The sequence below is a fragment of the Pan paniscus genome, chromosome 15 (assembly GCF_029289425.2).
Source record: "Pan paniscus chromosome 15, NHGRI_mPanPan1-v2.0_pri, whole genome shotgun sequence".
NCBI lineage: Eukaryota > Metazoa > Chordata > Mammalia > Primates > Hominidae > Pan > Pan paniscus.
In genome coordinates, this window is record NC_073264.2 from 72589490 (window position 1) to 72615014 (window position 25525).

Consider the following 25525-nt stretch of genomic DNA (forward strand, 5'->3'; position numbering starts at 1 on the left):
GTTTTGTTTTATTTTGTTTTTTTAAGATGGAATCTTGCTCTGTTGCCCAGGCTGGAGTGCAGTGGCTTGATCACGGCTTGCTGCAAGCTCCGCCTCCTGGGTTCACGCCATTCTCCTGCCTCAGCCTCCCGAGTAGCTGGGACTACAGGCGCCCACCACCACACCCAGCAAATTTTTTGTATTTTTTTTTAATAGAGACGGGTTTTCACTGTATTAGCCAGGATGGTCTCTATCTCCTGACTTTGTGATCCACCCACCTGGGTCTCCCAAAGTGCTGGGATTACAGGCGTGAGCCTCCGCACCCGGCCTCAGAGGTTTTTTTAGGAGTGTTTTCCACTTAATAGTGTGAATTGGGCCAGGTGCATTGGCTCATGCCTGTAATCCCAGGACTTTGGGAGGCTGAGGCAGGCAGATCACGAGATCAAGAGTTCTAGACCAGCCTGGCCAACATGGTGAAACTCCATCTCTACTAAGAATACAAAAATTAGTCGGGCGTGGTGGCATGTGCCTGTAATCCCAGCTTCTCGGGAGGCTGAGGCAGGAAAACTGCTTGAACCCAAGAGGCAGAGATTGCAGTGAGCTGAGATTGTACCACTGCACTCCAGCCTGGGCAACAAAGCAAGACTCTGTCTTGGGGGAAAAAAGTGTGAGTTAAGGACTTGCTGTGTGTCAGGGACTGCCTTGGGGGCTGGAGGCACATCCTCGAACAAGACAGGGTCCTTTCCCTCTAGATGCTTACATTTTAAGGACAGAAGACAGGGAAACAAACAGAGAGAGGTGACAGGAATTACTGTTAGATTGGATATGGAGTTACAAATGGGAAAGCCAAGGACAACTTACTCATTTGGCCTGAGTGGCTGTGTGGATGGTAGTAGTGGTTATTGGTCTGGTGGACAGAACAGGTTGGGAGTTGGATGATCCACATTCTGTTAAGTTTGACATGCTTGGGAGAGATGTTATCTAGAGTTTTACATTTCAAAGTCTTCAGTCTCTGGATGGCATTTAAATCTTTGGGACTGGGTGAGGTCAGCTAATTATTGAATTTAGATAGAAAAGATAGGAGTGCTAGAGACCAGGCCTACCTGACTCCAAGCCCTGGGGCCCAACATTTGGAGGTTGGGTAGAGGAGGAAGGTAGAAGCAGTTCAGGGCCTCTTGTGTTTGTATCGCACCTTCATACACGTAAGGGTTAATAAATATCTTTTAAAATAATGCTAAGTGCCAGGTGCTGAGAGATGAGAGCACTCTTCAGGGACCACCTCCTCCTGCGAAGTGCATGGATGCCCACCACCCTCACTGCTTTGGGTCAGGCAGCCTCCGTCTAGACTCTCATGTCCTTCTGTGTCAGCTGGTTGACTTGAATATTGATCAAGAGTCAGTTTTGTTTGTAGCAAACCCTGTTTTGGTCAGTAGGACTTGTTGTAATTGCGTAATTAAAATGTTATGTTATCTGATTAAATCGGTATTATTTTTCTACAAAAATATGTTAAATACTTTGGAAAGCTTCCAAAGGCAAGCCTCAAAAAAAAAAAAATCCAAAAAACCACAAACTCAAAGCTGCTGTTATAATATGTTACGTGTGGTCATGATGACTATAAAAGATTGGGGGGAAATAATTAAACTACTCTAAGCATTCTCAGATTGCTTCTTGAGAGCTTTGAGTTTGTGCTGTACTCTAATAAAAAGGGAAATTGAAAGTTGTCATGATGCTTTTTTGGGTGGTTTGTATAAGAATGACTAGACTAACAGTCATTCAGGAGACTGATTATTCTTACAAAAGGCCTTGTCCTTACATTACAAAGTTGGTTAATGAATGTATAACATGTTCAGTTTAAATAAAATGTCTGAGATATATAGTGTTTCTCAGTTTCCAAACCAAGTTTCCTATTATCTTGGTTAAGTGAGTTTTTACTATATGAACTTTGTAAAAAATAATCATCTAGTATGTGCCAAGAGCCCTAAAAATGGTTGTCTTGCTAATATTACTTCTGGGACTTTATTCTATGAAAACTTAAAAAAAAAAAAAAAAAAAAAAAAGCAGGGTCTTACTTGGTCACCCAGGCTGGAGTGCAGTAGTGTGATCATAGCTCACCGAAGCCTCACACTCCTGGGCTCAAACGATCGTCCCACCTTAGCTTTCTGAGTAGCTGGGACTATAGGCGTTAGCCACAGCACCTGGCTTAATTTTCCACTTAAAATGGGTGTTATTTCTCTAATTACATGATAATTATATTATAATAATGGATAACATGAAACTTTAAAGAGAGGCTTTTTAAATTTGGTTGCTGTTGAGTGTTGGTGCTTCATAGAATGACTAAGAGAGACCATGAATGAAAACAGTACACATTACTTTCAGCTTTCATATGTAAGTGTAATAAGATATAAACAAGATTACCTTTATTTAATTAAATGTACATATAAAAATAAAATTGCTTTTATCTGTACAATAATTATAACATAATTAATATATAACTGTAAGTCTAGAAATAAAATTACTTTTAATCTTCATAATCATTATTCGTCATTTATAATAGTTATTACTCTTTATAATAACCAAGACAGTGGAACAAAGTGGAATTTTCCTGAGTTTAGAAATAGTTTCAGAAAGGTTTGTTCCCTCATCCCTTTTTACACAGCTAGTACTGGCAGAATTTGAGCCCAGATTTTCTGATCCAAATTTATTGGTCTTTTCATTTCTAGCACTGTTCTTTGGTTTTTTCTTCCGTAAAGTTAGGTGCGAAAAGGAGGAGTAGTGGGGATCTGCCTTAAAAATCCTATATGTGGAACTACTCATGGATAGAAAATAAAAGGTTAAACTGGATGAGATGTAAGTCTGTCTTCGAAACAGGAAGATCATTCTGGGCTTTCTCTTTTATATAATGGTACTTTAAAAATGCTGAGGAAGGATTTGGGTGATGTGGTCAAAGTGATGGGAGAAAAATAACTTGAGAACAGAAATGTTCTCAGAAGGAGTCTAGAACTATGTTTTCCAAATAAGTGCATTTGCTGAAGGACAGGAAGAAAATATTAGAGCTGTCATTAAGCTGTTCTAAGAAATAAGCTAAAATGTACTAATATTTAATATTTGATTGAAACTGGGAACCTTGCTCATGTCATCTGTCAGATGACAAGTGTCCTATTTTGAATGCAGCTATCCTGGGATTATGTGGAACTTCCATAGTGCAAAGGGTCCTGCATTCCCTTGTTTGCTTTCAGCCTGTTGTGACATGCTACATTTACTCATCAGACTTACAGATTATGTTAACCAGTTTTAATTAAAGCAACAGCTGCAAAATTGACACTTGGCTTATAAAGATTCCTACAGAGAATTATGGGTTGAAGGTAACGTAGATAATGCAAATAAAAATGAGCCGTAAATAGTTGGCAGAGCTGAGACTTCTCCCAGTATAAGCTATGATCAACTATGAAGTTAGCTGGAAAGTGAATTTTGTCTAAGAAAATTTAGTTATTTTACATGGAATTGTCAGGCACTTACAAAAATCCTCCAAACTGACGGTGATTCTGCTGTTGGCCAACTGGGAGTGTGCTGAGTGCTTCAGTGGACCAGTGGATAATGCCCACTGGGAGATACCGTCCTTTGCAAGTAATTGACTTTCTTTTCTAATTCATTCTATTCTGCAGCTGTTTGAGTATCTCTTAGGTCCAGGCACCATGCCAGGGTGATAAAGAAGACAAAGCCTATAAAGAGATCACAATATAAAAGGGTCTCAATCTTGTGCCAAAATTATAGAATGGGAATTATTTAGTTGTGAGGGATTTGTGGAGTAATCTCAGTTCAGCCCTGTCATTGTTCAGGTGAGGACATCTCTGCTGTGCACCACACTGCTGATCAGTCCCTCCTATCAGTACGTAGGACCCATCAGAATCCCTCCCCTGATTGGTATCTTCGGGCTTCACATAATAGCTTCCAGTTTTTCCTCTCTTCATTTGGCTATTTATAGTTGATTCTTAATTCTGATTTTCTAACTTGCATTTTTGCCAGTAGGCATTACTAATATATTCCAGCCTGAAAAAAAACCCTTAAATTTCAGGCTGTAAATCGTGTAAAATGAATGAGTTTTCTTAAGAACATTTTGTGTGTGTAGTTGTGTGTGCATGTGTGAAATTCTGACTGTCAATTTTCTTTTGAATGTAGAATGTCTTTGCTGGCCACTCAGACTAATAGAAATAACAGCATCTTAGGCAACAGAAGGGAAAGCACTGCTGTGAAGGTGTCACTTGACATCCCTGTTCATTGTTGACATGTAATAAAAAACAGTGTTCCTTGTGCATGTGAGCCAAGGTTTGGTCATGTGTAACCAGGTGATTATTTTTAAGTACATGTCTGACAGAACACCAAGAAGTACCAGTCTTTAAAGAATGCTATAGTATATACTTCAGGCTTGAAATATTGTAATAAAAGCAGGTTTGTTAAATGCTTATCTGTTCCTGCATACTGTTCTCCAGCAAGCTAAACACATCAAGAAGCAGTCTCTCCCATTTAGAAATAACCAGACTTTCCTTATGTTTGTAACTGATTTTTTTTTATTAATTGGTGAGAACAATGTTGTTGGAAAGTTTAGTGTATCTTTCCCCCTCCTCCTCTTTGTGATGATGGTGGTGGGGGATTAGGTAATACCTTCAAACAGTAGGATTTTTCCTTGTATTTGAAAACCAATACAAGTCACTGTCATAATTTTTGGCAAATTATGTCAGGAGTAGAGGAAAGGGAATTCTTCACCTATCTTGATGTTTCAATATTGGGAACATTTGAAAAATAGAGAAAATTAGAAAGAAAAAAATTATCCATAGCTTCTCCATTAAAACAAAAATTCTGCTTTCAAAATGTCTTCCAATGTAACACATTTGTGGTTATTTTATGAATTGAATGGCCAGAGCTATGTACATAGGACACAGCTGAAAAAGGGAAGGCGCAGTCAGTGAAAGTGGAATGAGGGCAACATCCAAATTGCCCTTTTAATGGTTATTATTGTGTTTCCTTGAAAAAGGCTAAAATGCCTCCAGTGGAAGACTAATAGTATTTGGACAGAAAGAGTGCAGTGTTAAGAAATTATTTTATCATAGCATTTTGAACCAAGGCTGGATCATTTTTGTTTAACAGTGTAATTGAGAGCTGTTCCTCACTTTCATTTACTCCAGTGAGGAAAGCATCATTTCTAGCAGGAGGTTTACAGTGAGGTAGGTCATATTTGGGCACGTTGTAGAGGCACCGCAGTTGTGGTGGTCTTGATGACACAGTGCAGATGCTCCTGCTGAAACTGGTTTCCGTGACCTTTTCCTTTTGTATACACACTCTTCAAGTTTTAAAACAAACTGTATGTGTATTGGGTGCTTCCTGTTGAGGAAATGAAGGAGGTATGTATAACCTGGTGGGGTAGAGATGGGCCTGGATTGTAGTGGACAAATTTTGGATGACTCCGAGTTCATGCATCTGTTTCCCGAATGTTTCACCTGCTTTGTAACATCAGCGTCTCAAAAGCCAGAAGCCAAATGGCAAGAACTGTTGGGCTCTGTTGAACATTAGCGTTCTTGCTGTTAAACAGTCATATTTTTGTGGCTGAACAGTTAACTTTGGAAAGAAATGGTTTTGTGGTATCTCTAAAAATATTTTATAAGTACACTGGTTTAAATAACACTTAATACTACATTGTTCCATTATCTTTAAAACTCATTTCTGTGGCAGTTTTCAGTACCATATTTATGTAAGTTAGTCATAAAATATGTTTTTGTAAATTTGAGGTATTTTTATGTTTTTTTAAAACTTTTTTGTGCCTCCGAATAACAAATCTGTCAATTTGTTCATTTTATTTATTTATTTATTTATTTATTTATTTTTTGAGATGGAGTCTAGATCTGTTGCCCAGGCTGGAGTGCAGTGGTGTGATCTCAGCTCACTGCAAGCTCTGCCTCGCGGGTTCACACCATTCGCCTGCCTCAGCCTCCCAAGTAGCTGGGACTACAGGCGCCTGCCACCATGCCCGGCTAATTTTTTGTATTTTTTTTTAAGAAAGACGGGTTTTCACCGTGTTAGCCAGGATGGTATCAATCTAAACACGTATAGACTTGTGTAACTACCCCATAACTCTTCTACCCCGCTCAAAAAGTTTCTTTGTGGGCCAGGCATAGTGGCTCACGCCTATAATCCCAGCACTTTGGGAGGCCGAGGCAGGTGGATCATTTGAGGTCAGGAGTTTGAGACCAGCCTGGCCAACATGGTGAAACCCCATCTCTAAAAATACAAAAATTATCCAGGTGTGGTGGTGCAATCTCAGCTACTCAGTAATCTCAGCTACTCGGGAGGCTGAGGCAGGAGAGTTGCTTGAACCTGGGAGGTGGAGGTTGCAGTGAGCTGAGATGGTGCTACTGCACTCCAGCCTGGGCGACAGAGCAAGACTCTTTAAAACAAGAACAAAAAAGTTCTTTTATGTTATACTGTCTCCCCACCTCTACCTCCTGTCTAACACTGATCTGTTCCCCATCTCCATAGTTTTCTCTCTGTAAGAAAAAAAAGCAAAACAAAAACAAAAACGCGGGTCTCACTGTGTTGCCCAGGCTGGTCTCCGATAGTGTTCTCTCTGGGATGGCGTCATTTATGTGGAAGTATAGAGCAGACCATCTCTAATTAATTAATTAATTAATTAATTATTTTAACAGATGGTGTCTCGCCGTGTTGCCCGGGCTGGTCTCAAATTCCTGGGCTCAAATGATCCACCCACCTCGGCCTCCCAAAGTGCTAGGACCTAGATCATCTTTTGAAGCTGACTTCTTTCCCTGAATATAATGCCTTGGAGGTTCGTGCAATTTGTTGTGGATAGTATAGATACTTGGTTCCTTTTAATAGCTGAGTAGATCCCTTTATATGAAGGTACTGCAATTTATTTATCCAGTGTCCCATTGAAGGACATTTGGTTTGTTCTACTTTGGAGGTATTAAAAAAAAAAAAAAAGCTACTGTGAACATTTGTGTTTTAGTGTTTATGTGAACATAGGCTTTCCTTTCCCTTGGGTAAATTCCCAGGACTGGGATTGCTGGATTACATGGTAGGGGTATGTTTAACTTTCTGAGGAACTTTGAAATTATTTTCCAGAGTATTTGTGTCATTTTCCATTTACACCAGCAATGTATAAAAGTTTCAGATGCATGGCATCCTTGACAGCATTTCCTGTTATCAAGGTATTATCAGTATTTTTTATTTTACCCATTTGGATGGATGTGTAGTGGTGTCTCATTATGGTGTTAACCTGCATTTCTCTAGTGGCTAATGAGGTTGAACATTTTTTCATATGCTTACTTGCCATTTGTATATCTTTTTTGATGAAGCATCTGTTCAAGGTTTTAAATAACCACTTTTTAAATTGGGTTATTTCTTGGTTGAGTTTTCAGTTTTATTTTGTTTTTATGTATTCTGGATACAAATTATTTGTTGCATATGTGATTTGCAAATTTTTTTCCAAGTCTATACCTTATTTTTTCATTTGCTTAATAGTGTATTTCTCTGAACAAAATTTCTCTAATTTTGAAGAAGTACAGTTTATCTTTTTTTTAAAGTACAGTGGGGGTGATTTCCAAGAACTCTTTGACTAACTAAAGGTTATAAAGATTTTATGTTTTCTCTTAAAAGTTTTATAGTTTTACATTTAGATATATATGATTTATTTTGAATTAATATTTGTGTAAGATCTGTTTTAGGTTAGGTTTCCTTTTTTAGATATGGATGTCTAATTATTCCAGCACCTTTGTTGAAAAGACAATCTTTCTCCATTGAATTGCCATTGTACCTTTACCAAGAATCAATTGGTTATATTTGTGTAAGTCGATTTCTCCATGACTTCCTCCTTCCCTGGGGTTCCCCCTTTTTACTTTTCCAGCCACAGAGATGAGACATTAGAATAGGACAGTGTACTTCCTGTGACTGCTTGCATTTCGGGCCAAGAGGCAGAAAGACAGAGGAAAAAAGCAGCAGATGTTTGCTCCTACATCTTGAGATCATAGCTCCTCTGATCAGAGAGGAAGATTCCTTTCCCTCAGAGTATATGTGACTGTTGTCCCCGCTGTCCACCACCACCTTGGAATTGCCTTGGATTGGGAAGCAAGAGAATTAAAAAGAAAAAAAAAAAGGAAAGAAAAATGGAGTGTTTCCCCCATTCTCTCCAGGTTTAGGAATTCCCTTTTCTGCTCCTCTAGCTAAAACTCAGTTTGTTCCCTCTGTCCACATCCTGGTATGCCATGTCTAGCTGCCTTGAGTCCAGGCTGGTGATTTCTTACGAAAAAAATGGGACGCTCATTGCCAGTTTGGTAGTACCTTGAGATTCATTCTTCTTCCCTAATCAGCCTGCTATCGTTTACTTTTCAGACCCCTCAAATAGCTGCTTATAATCTTTCCAGGTATTATAACTGCATTCAGTAGAGAAATGAGATGGAGTATCCTTCCTTCATCCTACCCAGGACCAGTACCCCTCTTTTTCCATGTGTGTGTGTATGTATGTATGTATGTATGTGTGTGTGTATATATGTATGTATTCATTCATTCATTCATTTCTAGAGACAGGGTCTTGCTCTGTCACCCAGGCTGGAGTTTAGTGGCACAATTATAGCTAACTGGAGCCTCGACCTTCTGGGTTCAAGTGATCCTCTTGCCTCAGCCTCCTGAGTAGCTGGGACTACAGGCCTGTGCCACGATGCGGGGCCAATTTTTTTTTATTTTTTTTATTTTAAATAGAGACAAGGTCTCACTATATTGCCCTGGCTGGTCTTGAACTCTTGAGCTCATGCATTCCTCCTGCCTGGGCCTCCCAAACTTAGGAGATTACAGACATGAACCAACACACCTGTCTAAACCCCTGTTTTGTTTTGTTTTGCTTTGCTTTGTTTTAAGACAGGGTCTCCCTCTGTCACCCACGCAGGAGTGCCATGGTGTGACATGGTTTACTGCAGCCCTGACCTCCCATACTAAAGGTATCCTCTTGTCTCAGCCTCCCTAGTAGCTGGGACTACAGGCATATGCTACCATGCTGGACTAATTCTTTTTTTTTAATTTTTATTTTTAGTGGAGACAAGCCCTTACTATATTGTCCAGGATGATCTTGAACTCCTGGGCTCAAGCGATCCTCCAGCCTCAGCCTCCAAAAATGCTGGGATTACAGGCATGAGCCATTGCATGCAGTCCTCCTCTGTTTTTAAATACAAAGTTTAGACTAGTGTTTTTTTTGTTTTTTGTTTTTTTTTTTGAGATGGAGTCTTGCTCTGTTGCCCAGGCTAGAGTGCAGTTGTGTGATCTTGGCTCACTGCAACGTCCACCTCCCAGGTTCAAGCGATTCTCCTGCCTCAGCCTCCCAAGTAGCTGGGATTACAGGCGTTTGCCACCATGCCCAGCTAATTTTTTTGTATTTTTAGTAGAGACGGGTTTTTGCCATGTTGGCCAGGCCAGTCTTGAACTCCTGAGTCACCTCAGTTGATCTGCCCACCTCAGCCTCCCAAAGTGTTGGGATTACAGGCGTGAGCCACCGTGCCCGGCCAGACTAGTGTTTTTCACAGATTGCACACATCTTAAAATAATAGACATTCTGTTTCTCTTAGTCTTAAAAAAAAAAAAAAAAGAAGAAGTCAGCTGTGCACAGTGGCTCACGCCTGTAATCCCAGCATTTTGGGAGGCCTAGTTAGGTGGAACACCTGAGGTCAGGAGTTTGAAACCAGCCTGGCCAACATGGTGAGACCCCGTCTCTACTAAAAATACAAAAATTATCTGGGCTTGGTGGTGGGTGCCTGTAATCCCAGCTACTCGGAATGCTGAGGCAGGAGAATCACTTGAACCCAGGAGGCGGAGTTTGAAGTGAGCCAAGATTGCACCACTGTTTTCCAGCCTGGGTGACAGAGCAAGACTCCGTTTCCAAAACAAAAAACAAACAAACAAAAAAACAAAGGTCATTTTATCTTGGCTGAATTAATATATATTGTGTAAAATACAAGAACGAACTAGAAACCTTTCAGTTTTGTGGAAATTCTGTGCTAGGATCACAGTGGACTCTTTTCTTGCTTTTCCTCCCTACTAAAAAAATTAACAATTTAAAGTGAGCATTTTAATACCATATGTAAATTTACATTTAGTGCTATTTGATTTTAGGTGCAGAAATGCACCCAGGACACCTGTAGTCATTCACTTTCCTGTTTACCTTGTGGTTCTCATCTTTTGTTACTTTAAAAAATGTCTAATTTTAAGTCTTTTATATCCAATTATTGAGTTGCCTTTGAGATGTGATTTGATATGTTTTCATTCTGAACCCCTTGCATAAGTTAAGGCGAATTAGAGAATATAGGGAAGTCCAGGCTGGGAGTGGTGGCTCACGCCTGTAACCCTAGCACTTTGAGAACCTGAGGTGGGTGGATAGCTTGAGCTCACGAGTCAGAGACCAGCCTGGGCAACATGGCAAAACCCTACCTCTACAAAAAATACAAAAATCAGCCGGACATGGTAGTGCATGCTTGTGATCCCAGCTACTTGGGATGCTGAGGTGGGAGGATGGCTTCAGCCTGGGAGGCAGAGGTTGCAGTGAACTGAGATGGCTCCATTGCACACCAGTTGCACTCTAGCCTGGGTGATAGCCAGACCTTCTGTAAAATAAACAAACAAACAACAACAACAACAGCAAAAAAAAAAAAAGTCCCCAAAAAAAGAGAGGCTAATGATTAACATATTCATTCTCTACTGACTTTTTAAAAACATAGACTAAGTGTAATTATCCAGACAGCTGGTGAAAAACAAATATAGTTCAGTGGATTCCTAGTGAAAACAACTACGTGGTCTAAAAATCAGCTAATTTATTTCAAGTCATTATTTATCAGTAGAAAACCATTAAAAATTAGTGAGGGGGAAACTAACTGTAGGTGATCATAAATCTCTTGAAGTCCACCCCCGGAGGCCATGTTAATGGAGTCACAGCAGGATATAGGAGTAGACAATTAGGAAGGTGAAGTTTAAGGTAATTAAGAATAACTCACATGGCATTTTAATTATAGAAAACGATAATAAAATACAAAGATGGAAGATAGTTGGATAATCCTATGACATCCCTTTATAGATATATCAAAATGGTAACTGATTGGTATTTTTATGCTTTTAGTATTTATTTTCCACAAAATGGCAAGTGTCACAGGGCTTGAACGCTGCCCTCCTAAGTGTTTACCATGCTTTTGTTACTTAAGACTAATGAGACCATTGGGACCCTTTATGGAGCTCTGTGCCAGGCCCTGTGCTGAGCAGCTCACATAGGTTATGCCGTGTCATCCTCAGGAGAACCCTGGGAAGCTGGTCCTGATGGGCAGGAGAGAAAACAGGCACAGAGAGTAGGTAAGTGCTAAGGATTCAAATCTACAGGGTCTGGCTGTAGAGCCTTTGCTCTTCAGCTTTTAGCTATAAGATCCCCTAGTTAAGTGGGGTGAAAGACTGAGAGGGAGGGGATTGGGAAGACCAAATGAAACAGTGAAGGATATTTTGACCAGAGGTGTAAAGCTTCAAAATCAAGTGCTGGGTTTAGCGATTACCCAATCTCAACCAAGGAAAGAATGGCAACAGTCCAGTTCCAGGATTCATTATGCCACCAGAACATTTCTTCTGCCAATTTTTCCCAAGTCAGTGTGGTATAAGTAGCCACTTTTTGTTGCCACTCTTTCCCTGAGTACATCTCTCTCAGTCAAAGTGTGTGGAAACGCGCCTCATTAAATCTGTGCCGGGGACCAAATCCAAAGAAAGACTTAGACAGGATTAGAGAGGAGAGAAGAATTTAGTACTTTTTTCATAGGGATGAATTAGGGCTCTGATGTATTTAACCTCTTAAGCTTTCTGAATGATCTTATGGAGATGAGTCCTTGTCTGGGTTCAAAGAATTGACTCCTCTCCATCTTCTCTCCCTCTCACCCAAATTGAAGTGCTTTTAGCCAGTTGGTAGATTTTATACTTCTGGAAGAGAATAGGACCCGTAAGGAATTGAGGAATGGTGTTAACATCCTGTCCAGATGGATATTTGTGCCTAGATGTTCATGTTTATACACATTTTTGTGTGTGTATGAATGCACAGGCAGCAGCCAACTCATAGTCAGCCAGACAACTTGGGTGGTATTCTTCTTTTTTATGAACAATTTCAGCTGACAGCTAAGCACAGATATGATCCTTTATGATATCCAGAGATTTGTTTTACTCTCCTTTTGATAAGAGACTTCATACTTGCAGGCCAAAGACATTCGAGTCTTTCGAGGGAAAAGTCTTAAAAGTGGTCAGAATTTGAGGGCTATTAGAATTTTATTCTTTACCTAAATCTAAATATTTGTTTTAGATGGTAGTTTACCCACACCATGCAGAAAAATTATAGATGTTTGGGGTACCGTTTTTCTTTCTATTAATAACAGATGATTATAATTAGAGGCATTTGAGCATGAAACTAGTGGGGAACGTGCTCTGTGGTATTTTAGGGTGAAGTTGCACTTTGCTCTTTGTGCACACATTGCTCTTTGTGAAAATGTCTCCTAATTCATCTTTCATGTACAGTGTTGCTTACAACATTGTATCATGCATTCATTGTGAGACTTCAAAACCAGACCACTTGATTCTATTCTTCTGGAGCCACTGATAATTGTTGGGAGACTACATTTGTATAAAACCTCTGCAGAAATCAAGAGAGGCCCAGCTTTATTATAATTTTAACAGTTAGGGAAAGTTTAAAATTTGAGTTATGTTTCTGTAGCCTTATTCTTGCTCACCTAGACTACTGATTTACCATCCCATCCCACCCCTGCACCCATTTCATTTTCTGCATTGCCACCAGAGTTTCTGTACAAAAAGCATGTCTAACCATGTCACTCTCCTGCTTAAAACATTTCCAAGGCTCCTCACAGCTCACTGGAGAAAGTTCAGGAGTCTTCATGTGGCCTTCAAGCCTTGTGATGGGAACCTTGCTCAACCATATCATCTATCACTTCCTGCTTGGAACTAGGCCTTTCTGATGCACTATGCTCTCTGTCACCGGTAAGGTTTTACTCCTTCCCTCTGACATCGCTAGGTTGGGCTGCATGCCCCACCTCTGCACTCCATAGCACCCTGTGTTCGCCTCTTTGGTTGCTCATGTCTGTACGATGTTTGTCTGTTCATATGAGGAAGCTGTGGATTCCTCAAAAGCAGGGGGCTGTGTCCTCATTATTTGTGTTCCTCTAGCCTGCTGCAGAAACGGACACATATAATAGACACTATCCTCAGTATGTCTTAATGCAGCCTTGAATAAATGGTGGAGTTGCTCTTTGAGGTCGTGAGTTCTCATCACTACAGGTGTTTCACATAGCAGCTGAGAGGACACTGTTGCTTAGAAGTCACTCTGCCTCTCATTTTATTTGTTATTTTGTTTGAAGCTTTTAGTTGGACAGCTTTTTTTTTTTTAACTTTCTCATCTTTTTTTTTCCTTTTTGAACTTTCTCGTCTTTTATCTTTGATACTCAAATAAGTAGTCTAGCTACTTAAATATTTAAAACCCTTTAAGTAATTAGCATTGTATTAATAATTATAAAATGCCCATTATGTGTCAAACATTTTGCTAGGTTCTTTATATATATTAGCACTAATTTTTCCAACAATGTTAGAAGGGGAATGATTTCATAGTGTATCAGAAGGGCCAAGCATTATTTTCATTTTATGATTTTTAGGAACTAGGGCCAGAGAGAGGGAAATAAATCTGCAAGGTTTTACCTGCAGTTGGTGATTATTAGAATCAGGATTGAAATCTAGGTTTGAATCTGGACGTGATACTCATTTTGCTATCCCAGAAAACTGATGTTTATGTAACAACTTACCATACAGTAGGAATTCAGCAGTTATCGTCAGATAGCAGAGACTTGACAGTAGGCTTATTGTTAGTTTGGCAACCAATATTTGAAATAGAGAGGAATAATCATTTGTTTTAAAAAGTGAACAGAGCTAAAAATGGAAATGGAATTACTTTGCTTAATGCCTCCATTTGGATTTTGTTCCTAGCTTTAAACAAAACCTATGCTTAGAGTTAAGTTAGAGTAGAGAACATGATCCTGACTCTTCTGCAGTCAGTAGACTTCTGATTCTGCACAAAGACAGGAGTACCCCTCCCCTTACTCCATCCCAGCCCTGTGGAATTACTATGTTTAGATGAGTGTAATTCGTTGCCCATGATCCTTTAGCTATTTTAGAGGGTGGGAATAGAGAAAGAGGTACAATAACGTTTCCACAAAAACCAAATGAAATGTGTGTCACTTATCAGGTAAGTTGCCATAAAGCAGCTCTACCTTTTAAAGATAAAATGACAGGATATCAATAGCAGAAGAATGCTATTACAGTTAAGTCCATGAAATCCTGTGATGATGGGCAGTGGCAACCAGATATTCATTTAGAGAAGGGGTCTCCAACCCCCGGACCACGGACCAGTACCAGTCTGTGGCCTCTTGGGAACTGGGCTGCGTAGCAGGAGGTGAGCAGTGAGCAGGCAAGTGAAGCTTCATCTGTATTTACAGCTGCTCCCCATTGCCCATTACCACCTGAGCTCCGCCTCTTGTCAGATCAGTGGTGGCATTAGATTCTTAGAGGAGTGCAAACCCTATTGTGAACTGTGCATGTGAGGGATCTAGGTTACGTGCTCCTTGCGAGAATCTAATGCCCGATGATCTGTCACTGTCTCCCATCACCCCCAGATGGGACCATCTAGTTGCGGGAAAACCTGCTTAGGGCTCCCACTGACTCTACATTGTGGTGAGTTGTATAATTATTTTATTATTATTATAATGTAATAATAATAAAAATAAAGTGCATGATAAATGTAATATACTTGAATCATCCTGAAACCATTCCCTACTGCCCCCAGTGTGTGGAAAAATTGTCTTCCACAAAACTAGTCTCTGGTGCCAAAAAGATTGGGAACCGCTGGTTTAGGGCATAGACCCCCAAATTGATTCTTATCTAACAATTCACCTGGCTTGTAAAACACAAGGAAGCTTTTGTAAATTGCTTACATTTGTTGTTGTTGATGTTTAACTTCCATTTCCCCCCCCCCCCCACATTGCCTATACACCCTCTCTCCAGAGATCTTTCTGTTGGCCCTACTCACTCTCCCTAATTCAGCACCCAGAGTCGATCAGATGTTTCAAGAACTGGGTGTCTTTCCTGCCCAAAGAAAACATTGGAAAACATTTATTTTGATTTAAAAAGATGTTTCATAATCATATGGGTGTGCGATTTAGACAGAAAAAGATAGTGAATCATGAAATATTTTTAATACCCTAAATGTATTTGCAACTGTTTTTTGCCAAATCTTACCATGTGTACTTTAAATATTCTCCAGCATCTGCAGTGAAATTTCTGTTTGACTAGTAGGAACAGGTATCTGACTATACAGGGTTCGATTTTCTGTGGAGAAACCACTTGGGGTGGTGTTTCTATCAAGTCATCAGGAAAGGACACAGGCTCCTGGCTTTCAGCCTTTTTGGTGTAAGGCCTTTGTCCCCAAATCCACAGGAGCTCCAGCCTAGTTGTCTGCAAGAGGAGGGGAAAGGAAAACAGGCAAATGAGACTTTCTGGAATCTCTACCCATTGACTTCTACTTGAAACTCCTTGGCCACTGCTATCTTCAAGGGAGGCTCAAGTGTGGTGTTTAAATGGGCACTTTGCCAGCCCAAATAAAATGATACTTCTATTGCTAAAGAAGGGGAGCGGAGTGGAAACTGAGTTTGAAAAAGTTGACTTTCTGCCATCAAATACAACTTTTATTTTTTAAGTCATGAATCTGCCTAACCATCTTGCCAAAATTTAGAGTGAAGGGTGTTATTTAAGAGTATTTTAAAGAAATATTTCAGCTTTGGACAAATTATTTCCCAGGTCATTTCTATGCTTTTGTAAAATTCTTAATGCACCATTATTACTTTCCAATAAGTAATCTTTTAAATCTATAAATATTATTCAGGGTTTAAAAATAGAACAGGATTGATATTATGTGCTACAAATTAATAAATTTTTTCATGCCTCTTCTAAAGGCGCATGTTTTAGAAATATTTATGTAAAATTATCCGGTCTTTCTTTCTCACAGAGGCCCTTCTTTAGATAGAACTCTTGAAAGCTCTCTTCCTAGCATGTTAAGAACTGCTTTGGGTAGCTACACTGATTCAGTACCAAATTCTGCCATAATCTTCTGATGGCACGGTGGTCTTTCTTCCCTCTGGATTTTTCTGCCTGGTAAGTTCTCTGCATGAAAAGTTCTGCTTACTCCTCTTCAACCTGGAAACTTCTTTTGATCCTTCAGGTTTCACGTCTTCTGCTCAGCCTTCTTTTCACATACGTGCTGTTTTCCCTCCCCTCCCCATCACCTTCTGACTGGTTTAGTGGCTCAGGTGCTCCTGGCTGGTTTAGTGGCTTAGGTGTTCCTACTGAATGTTCCCTGGTCTCTGCCTACCACATCATAGAGAGGAAGTTAAGCAGTGGTGATATGGAGAAAATGAGATAGTTCCTGTAAATACTCCAAACAGTGCCTGACTTCTCATAGGAAGCATGCATTCTGTATATCCATCATTTTTTCACATTACATTGCAGTAACTTCTCTGCTTTTCTCAGTGATAAATTCTTGGAGGGCAGTTGCTATGGTGTGTTACAGCTATTCCTGGCATCTGTGTATGGTGTATAGGGCATGGTAGGTACCCATTAAATATGTAATGAATGAGTGTGCATGGGTGAGCAGGAAGAGGAGAAAGGAAGACTACCTAGAGCTCTCCAGTGTCCACTTTCACTCTGCTCAGCTCTTGGGGACATGAGGAAGTGAGATCTGTGGATCCCAGAGGTAAAGAATGAGGTGAGGAACAGCAGTTTTCCACCATGCTTTGTTTTATTGAATGAGCTGGACCTCATGCAGATACCAGGGCATAATTGAGAACTATAATTATCTGTCACTGGAAGACTCATTGTAGGAGATCTGTATTCATTTGCTCAAGTTGTCATTTAACACTTGAATATCTGCTATATGCTGGGTTCTAGAGCTGCAAAAGAGAACAAGAGTAGTCTTTACCTTTAGGATTTTCCAGGGAACTGGGGGAGACAGACAGATACATACACCCCATCCTTAGTGTGTAGGTGCCATGACAAATCAAGGCTTTTGATGCAGATGCTATGCTTTCACTTCTCATGGTCGATACTTTTTGAATCTTAAAGTCTGATTGTTCAGATATCTAGAAAAGGAGATGTCTGGCTTTGCTCTGCCCTCTGACTCACTGTGTTGGTTTATCTTCAGGCGTGGTGGAGGGGGCCAGAACTACTGGCTAATGAGAGAAGGCAGACCTTGTTAGTGACATGTACAAATGGGCACATCTGCTATTTTCACTTTCATTACTGATTATTAATAGCTTATTAAATGGAGTTTACTGAATTACTATTATTTTGGCTTAAATATATATATATAATTTATGTAGTTCTATGTTTATAGATGTGTTTTCAGAGGTGTATTTGTTTTAGAATTTCACTCTGTCCTGGAAGTGATTTTTCAAATGTGGATATTAAAATTGATAGGACATAATTTCCCAACTAGTACAGTATGCTAGTGCCAACCTTATACCACTGTTGTAGTACCCGTGAAAAATAATTTTTAAAAAGCTGTAAAAGTTCCCAGTGCTTTGAGGCTTCTTCAAAATTGAGAATGATGAAAATTTCCAAAATTATCAGTTGATGCCATAATTATCTCTAAGAGATGTTGTAATAGGAAATTCATGGTTTTCCTTTATTTTCCTGTTTCTGAACACAAAATTCAAAAGAAAACTCTTTCTTCCTTGTCACTGAGACTCTTGGTCAGTGTAGGCTATGAACTTGTACTTTGTGAAGAGAAGAGTACTGTGAGGAAGCTTGAAAATACTGTAGGTTTTTATTGGCATCTTCTTCTGGATGGTATTCATGTACTCTGCACGCCACTGAAAATATGCTCTGTTTTTCATAAAATATGCTCATTCTTTTATACTGAGCACTCGGAAATTGGTTTTCCCAAACCATCTTAGTGGAGAATGGCCTGCTTTTATCAGTTATGTGAAGAAGTAAATTCCAGGCTCCTCAGCTGCAGGATGGCTCCTTGTTCACAGCTGCTGCTCTTGCCTCTGTGGAAGACGCCTGCTGCTAAGAGAATCTTTGTGTGTTGTGTATAAAATGAACTTTGTTTGGACCATTCCACAAGCAACTTAAACTGCTTAGGAGTCCAGCCAGACATTCCTCCCCAGTTGATCATTTAAATGGAGGTCAGATTTAGAACCCAACTTATATTCGTTTAAAAATAGACATTGCCTTTAGAAAACTGACCTTTGGTACATTTGGGGCCTAGGGATCTGATAGGCTATCTCTTATGATGCACATCGCTCTGTTTTAGACTCTGAAAGGCAGTATGCCTTTGAAGCTAGATAAGGTCAGTGTGCTTGTAACTTGGGACCCAGTCTGTGTGCTATATGTCTGCTTCTTCAGTCCACACTCATTACTTCCAGGAAATTCGTGAGAAGATGAGAGATTATTCGTTATAGAATTGAGTCTGGTTTCTCTACACTAATTTTATTGGATATTTTCCAGTTTGACTAGGAAAGGTTAGAGAACATGGAAAGAAAATTTAAAAGGTTAATTTTAAGGTAATAAGACCATTGTATTGATATATTCTTCAGTGCGATTTAGGTGAGTCAGGAATTTTTCCTCTGGAGACTGCATAAATCAGGGATGTCCAATCTTTTGGCTTCCCTGGGCCATACTGGAAGAATAAGAATTGTCTCAGGCCACGCATAAAGTACACTAACACTAATGATAGCTGATTAGCTTAAAAAAAAAAAAAGAACAAGAAAAAAAGAAAAATTGCCAAAAAATCTCATAATGTTTTAAGAAAGTTTATGAATTTGTGTTGTGCCGCATTCAAAGCTGTCCTGGGCTGCATGTGGCCTGCGGGCTGTGGGTTGGACAGGCTTGTAAATGTTATTAAACCTACAAATGAGAAAGGTAAGACTAGTGGCAGCTCTCACGGGGCTGGAAGTCAGTTTATCATATGTTGCAACTTAACATTATTCATTTATGCAAGTGAATAATCAGTTATCAAAATATGGAGGGATTCTTTCAAGCCTCATTTGTCACACACAAGTCTAAGGTTTACATAGAATGTGTTAAACAGATACGTTAATAGGGTAAGATGGGAGTAGAGAAGGTTATTGCTAACTTTTTAATAATCAGAGAAGTGAACATATATTGAGCTTGCATAGATATAGTTAAATTATTGCCTAAAATTTCAACTAAAATTGAAACAAAGTGGTAATAAGTTATTTTGATTTCATTAAAAAATAACCTTGAAGGGCAGTATTTTTTTTCTTCATGATTTAACAGTGTTACTTAAGCATTTATTTTGATGTAGGAAAACCTGTATTTATTTCTGGGCACCACTTTTCTTGTAGTCTTAATGATTATCATCTTAACCAACACCTTTGTGTAATAGTTTCCTTGAGGCTGATGATACCTTTTAATGGTGTCAGTGCTTAACATTATGTCTTTTTGGTACTTTTCAGCAACACAAAATTATAAATTATTTTGTGACTGTGTCTAAATTTTTTTTTACATCAAAATAAGTATTTTTAAAAAAGAAAATGTGGGTTTTTTAACTTGTATTTTATTTATAACAGGATGTATTGTCCATGTTATTATAATAATTGATGTGTTTCCAACAGAGGACCTCTGTGAATATTTTTGCATTGCCCACACAGGTGATGTGTGAACATCTCCAAGATTGTTGTGCCATTAACTAGCTCCCACAAAGTGTCATACAGCAACATTATTTGAAACACTTGTGGAAACATTTTGAAGCATTTATCATTTTTTCTTTGTTGTATACCCATTTGAACAAAAGCAAAGTAATTGCTTACAATAGTTATTTTTTCATAATAACATAAATGCTGAATCTATAAAAAGTAGAATTTCTTTATAAAGATGACCTTAAGTTTTAGCTACCTAATATCGTACATACATCGTAGAGAACATTTTCAAAGGTAGTGGTTTAATAGGAATGAAGATGCCTGTTCCTGATACTGGGAAGTTTGCTTATTTAACTTAGTAGCAATGATATTTATCATATCCTAATATTTTATAATGCTCTGTATATCACTGAGTGCTTAAGTAGTTACCCTTTTTAATCCTCAGAGTCCTCCCTTCAAACAGACAGGATGTCGATATTTAAAAATAAAAAGAAATTAAATTCACCTATTAATATATTTCTAACTCATTGGAAAGGAAATGTCAACTACCAGTTGATTTTCAAGAGTCTCTTTAATTTCAGTTTTGTTTTTCCTTCATTACAGCAGGATACTCAAGCAAACTGAATGTGGCTCTTGGAAACTCTGAGCTATCTTTGGGTTCAGTTCTCTGAAGTTTAAATTACAGTTGTTCCTTTTGGTGATCATCATTTATTCCTCTTTTTCCCCTTGAGCTCCTTCTATGTGTCAGGCCTGGGTTCTGGGGACAGTATATCTCCAAACTGACATTGTACTTATCTTCATGGAACTTAATGGCTTAGTGGAAGAGAAATGAAACAAATATGGACATATGAACTGTAATAAGTGCTCTAGAAGCAATATAAGCGATAGTATTAGGGAGCAACCTGTTTGTTGTTGTTGTTGTTGTTATTGTTGTTTTGAGATAATCTCATTCTGTCGTCCAGACTGGAGTGCAGTGGTGCGATCATGGCTCACTGCAGCCTCGACCTCCCGGGCTCAAGCAGTCCTCCCACCTCAACCCCACAAGTAGCTGGAACAACAGTTAAATGCTCAGCCTGCCTTGGCTTCCCAAAGTGCTGAGATTACAGGCGTGAGCCACCGTTTCAGGCCTAATGTTTTATTTCAAACACACACACACACACACACACACACACACACACACACCCACCCACACCCCTTCCCCCCGCCCCCACATGAAGAGTTGGCATTTGTAGGCTACATTTTCAGTAAATTGTAAATGAAGAGAATTATGAGAATTTACCTGATAATCCTCATTTATTATAGTTCGGGTTGTGTGTGTGTGGGAAAAATGCTCTCCTGTTTCTGCTAATCCAAGTCTTGTCAGCACCATCTCCCCTCTGTCACCTAATGATTTGACTGTATTTCAACCTGTGTAATGGCGAGGCACCACGGTAGCTAGCATTGGCCGAGATGCCTGTCCTTGACAACAAGGTCTTTGTTTGGCTGTGTTGGGAAATATTGGCTACTACCAGGGCTGAGTGCAAAGAGGGTGGTATAGTAACTCAGTTTTTCGTGCTAGCAGCCTGATGGCACAGTTACAGCAAGGATTTGGCAGGAAGGAGCAAGTGTGGATTGCTTGAAGTTTCAAGGGGAGATGAGGCAGGAGAGAATTTAGAACTGTGGTGTTGTTTTTATTAGTTTAGAAGTTTTAATCTTCAATATAGCCGTGTTTTTTTCCAACAGCATAAAGGGTCAACTTGATGCCCTGTTAAAAAAGAGCCAGAAATGGGGTTTACAGGTGACAATTTTAGTGTGTTCCTTTTCTTTAAGAAAAATCTTTGATTCTGAAAGAGCTTGACAGAGCTGTTTAATAGTGTGGACATCTGTTGAGGCAGATAGCAGTTTTCTTGGATATAGGTCATGTTAATATAAACTCTGGATATAAACAACCTCTGCTGTCTGCTTCAGACTTGAAGACTGTGTGATAGGACCAGGCCCGTGCGGTATAGCTCTTTAGTGGTCAGAATATTTGTGAGTGAAAGCCGCTCTTATTTTTCAGAGACAGGAGCTCACTCTCTCGCCCAGGGCACAATTATGGTTCACTCCAGCCTCAATCTCCCAGGCTCAAGCGATCCATCTCAGCTTCCCAAGTAGCTGGGACCATGGGCGTATGCCACCATGCCTGGCTAGATTTTTTTTTTTTTTTTTTAAATGTAGGGATGGGGTCCACTCTATTGCCCAGGCTGGTCTCAAACTCCTGGGCTCAAGCAATTCTCCCACTGTGGCCTCCCAAAGTGCTGGGATTATAGGCATGAGCCATTGTGCCCAGCCAGTAAATGGCATTTTCATACATTTACCTCCTTTTTTGTTGTCCCGGAAGGCAGAATCTGGGATCTCTTTTACTTATGTAACTATTCTCCAATTTCTAAATCAATTTATATCGAAAGAATATATCTGTGGTGCCTGCCCCTTTATCCCTCCCCCAAAACATAGGTATTTATTTTTTTAGAGACAGGGTCTTGCTCTGTCACCCAGGCTGGAGTGCAGTGGTGTGACTGTAGCTCTGTAGCTTTCTGCAGCCTTGAACTCCTGGGCCCAAGCAATTTTCCTGCCTCAGCCTCCTGAGTAGCTAGGACTACAGGTGCCCAAACCCTCCACGCCCCCCAGTTTTTTTTATTTTTGGAGTGATGGGGTTTCACCATGTTACCCAGGCTGGTGTTGAATCCTGGGCTCAAGCAGTTTTCCCCACTCACCCTCCCAAAGTGCTGGGATTACGGGTGTGAGCTATTGCACCTGGCGAAAGTAGTTATTGAAGAACTACTTGGGCAGATGGGAGGTCTTGTTTTACTGCTATGTTTGTGAACAATACAAATTCAGTTATTTTTGTGGATGTGACTTCTAGAGAAACAATTAAATTGATTAACCAGAGTGACTGAGGAGACTTTCATTATGTTTCTCCAAGGACATAATGTTGAACAACAAAAAAAGTATTTTGACAAAGTATCATCACCAAAGTATCCCTCATCAGAATATATAGCACAGGCTGGAAACTTGGATTATTGTTTCTTACCTAAAAGCAGTCAGTGGAACAAAGGTTATGTATGTTCTGTTAGCAGTGAAGCTGATACTATAAAGTCTATATGATTTTATTCAAATGGATTAAGAAAATTAACGTGTGTTTATATTTGGAAAACGTCAGATATTTTATGAATAAATTTTAATTCAGCAAATATTTGTTTTTATTACTCCTTAAAGGATAGATTCTGCATTTTGTTTGTTTTTTAATATTATGCAGGAACTTTATACTCCTGATCACTGATAATGTGGGCAGGCCAGCCCGAAGGGACTCCGTGGTTCAGTCTTTACCATGCAATAGCACAGGGGCTTTTGCTTTTAAGCATGAGTTCTCTGATTGGGTAGTGCTTGTGTGAGTATTGAAAAATCTCTACAATTGAGGCTTTGAAAGGTTATCAGTTTTACACCTTCTTGTCCTATTCAGATGCCTTTAATTTTTGTTCTGTTTTATTTTGTTTTGCCTTCTTGTAACAGTTAGAATCTTCATTGGATTGTTGAATAGAAATGGTGACAGTGGACGTCCTTGTTTTGTTCCTGATGTTAGAGGGAAAGCTTTCAGTCTTTTACTGTTGGTATGATGTTCGTTCAGGCTGAGGAAGTTCCCTTATGTTCCTGGTTTACTAAGGCTTTTTTTCTTTTTCTTTTTAAATCATTAGTGGTGTTGAATTAAATTTTTCAAGTGCTTTGTCTGTATATATTGATATAATCGTGTGGCTTTTTGTCCTTTATTAATATGTTGTATTAAATTAATTGACTTTTGGAGGTTATAATAATTGATTTTTGGATGTTAAACCATACTTGCTAAGATGAATCCCGTTTGGTCATAGTATCTAATTGAGATTTTCTTTTCTTTTCTTTTCTTTTTTTTTGAGACAGGGTCTTACTGTGTCACCCAGGCTGGAGTGCAGTGATATGATCTTGGCTTATTGTAGCCTCATCCTTCTAGGATCAAGCGATCCTCCCACTTCAGCCTCAATAGTAGCTGGGACTATAGGCACACCCAACCTCATCCAGCTAATTTTTAAAATTTTTTGTAGAGATGGGACCTTACTATGTTGCCCAGGCTGGTTACTCCTGCCTCAGCCTCCCGAGTAGCTGGGACTACAGGTGTGCACCACCTTGCCTGGCTACTTTTTGTATTTTTAGTAGAGACAGGGTTTCACCATGTTTAGTCAGGCTGGTCTCAAACTCCTGACCTCGTGATCCACCTGCCTTGGCCTTCCAAAGTGCTGGGATTACAGGCGTGAGCCACTGCGCCTGGCTCAGGCTGGTCTTGAACTCTCGGGCTCAATTGATCCTCCCACCTTGGCCTCCTAGAAGTGCTAGGATTACAGGTGGGAGCCACTGCACCCAGACAGAGGATTTTTTAATTGAGAATTTTTGTTTGTAAATTCCTGAGGAATATTGGTTCATTGTTTTCTTATTTTGTAATGCTCTTGTCTGGCTTTAGTATTGTGGTAATATAGAATGAGCTGGGAAGTGTTGTCTCTTTCTCTGTTTTCTAGAAGAGTTCGTGAAGAATTGTCATTGTTTCTTTATGTATCTGATAGAATTCCATGGTGAAGCCATCTAGTCCTGGTATTTTCTTTGTGGGAAGATTTTTAATTAGTAATTCAATTTCTTGTTTTAGGTATATTGAGATTTTCTGTTTCTTCTTGAGTTGGTATTGGTTATTTATGTCTCTCTAGGAATTTGTCCATTTAATCTAATTTGTCTAATTTGATGGCATACTGTTTTTATATTTTCTTTTATATATTTAAAATATATTTATATTTTATACTGTAGGGTCAATAGTGATGCTCTCTCATTTATTCCTGATTTTGGTAATTTTGGTGGGGATAATTTTCTTTTTTCCTTGGTCAATCTAAATAAAGCTTTGTCTATTTTATTTACTTTTTCAAAGAACCAGCTTTTGGTTTTATTGACTTTTACTGTTTTTCTGTTTTCAGTTTCATTGGGTTTTGCTCTAAACTTTAACTTCTTTCTTTGGGCTTGCTTGGGGTTACTTTACTGTTTAGTTTCTTAAAGTGAAGACGATTGAGATCTTTCTTATTTTCTAAAATAGGTTTAAGTTTAAAGCTATAAAATTCTCAGCTGTGAGCAGTGTTTCACACCTGTAATCCCAGCACTTTGAGAGGCCAAGGTGGGAGGATCATTTGAGGCCAGGAGTTCGAGACCAGCCTGGGTAACATAGTGAGACTCCATCTCTACAAAAAAAAAAAAAAAGAAAGAAAGAAAAAAAGAATCAGTTGGATTTAATGGCATGTGCCTGTGGTCCCATCTACTTGGGAGGCTGAGTTGGGAGGATTGCTTGAGACTGCTGTAGTTAGCCATGATCTTGCTGCTGCACTGTAGCCTGCAAGATCCTGTCTCAAAAAAAAAAAAAAAAAAAAAAGCTATAAAATTGTCTTTAGCCACAGCTTTAGCTGCATCCCATAAATTTTGACATGTTGTATTTTTGTTTTTATTCAGTTTAAGGTATTTTAAAATTTTGAGCTGGGTGTGGTGGCATATGCCTGTGGTCCCAGCTACTCAAGAAGCTGAAGCAGGAGGATCACTTGCACCAAGGAGTTCAAGGCCAGTCTGGGCAACATAGCGAGGCTCCATGTCTAAAAATAAAAATTATATTAATGATGATAATAAATATATTTCTTAATTTTGCTTGTGATTTTTTTTTCTTTGACCCATGGGTTGTTTGGATGTTATTGTTT

General features: G+C 39.3%; 1 protein-coding gene across 21 annotated transcripts in view; it reads left to right on the top strand.

The window, feature by feature from the left end:
- SIPA1L1 (signal induced proliferation associated 1 like 1) overlaps positions 1–25525 on the top strand; it is a 419211-nt gene that overhangs the window by 149610 nt on the left and 244076 nt on the right. For 2 of the 21 annotated variants that reach the window (XM_063596279.1, XM_063596282.1), the window contains one exon: positions 6675–6811. The exons of the other annotated variants lie outside the window; for them this stretch is intronic. The gene's annotated coding sequence lies outside the window, so the exon portion shown is untranslated. The remainder of the gene's footprint in view (positions 1–6674; positions 6812–25525) is intronic. 21 annotated transcript variants of the gene reach the window in all.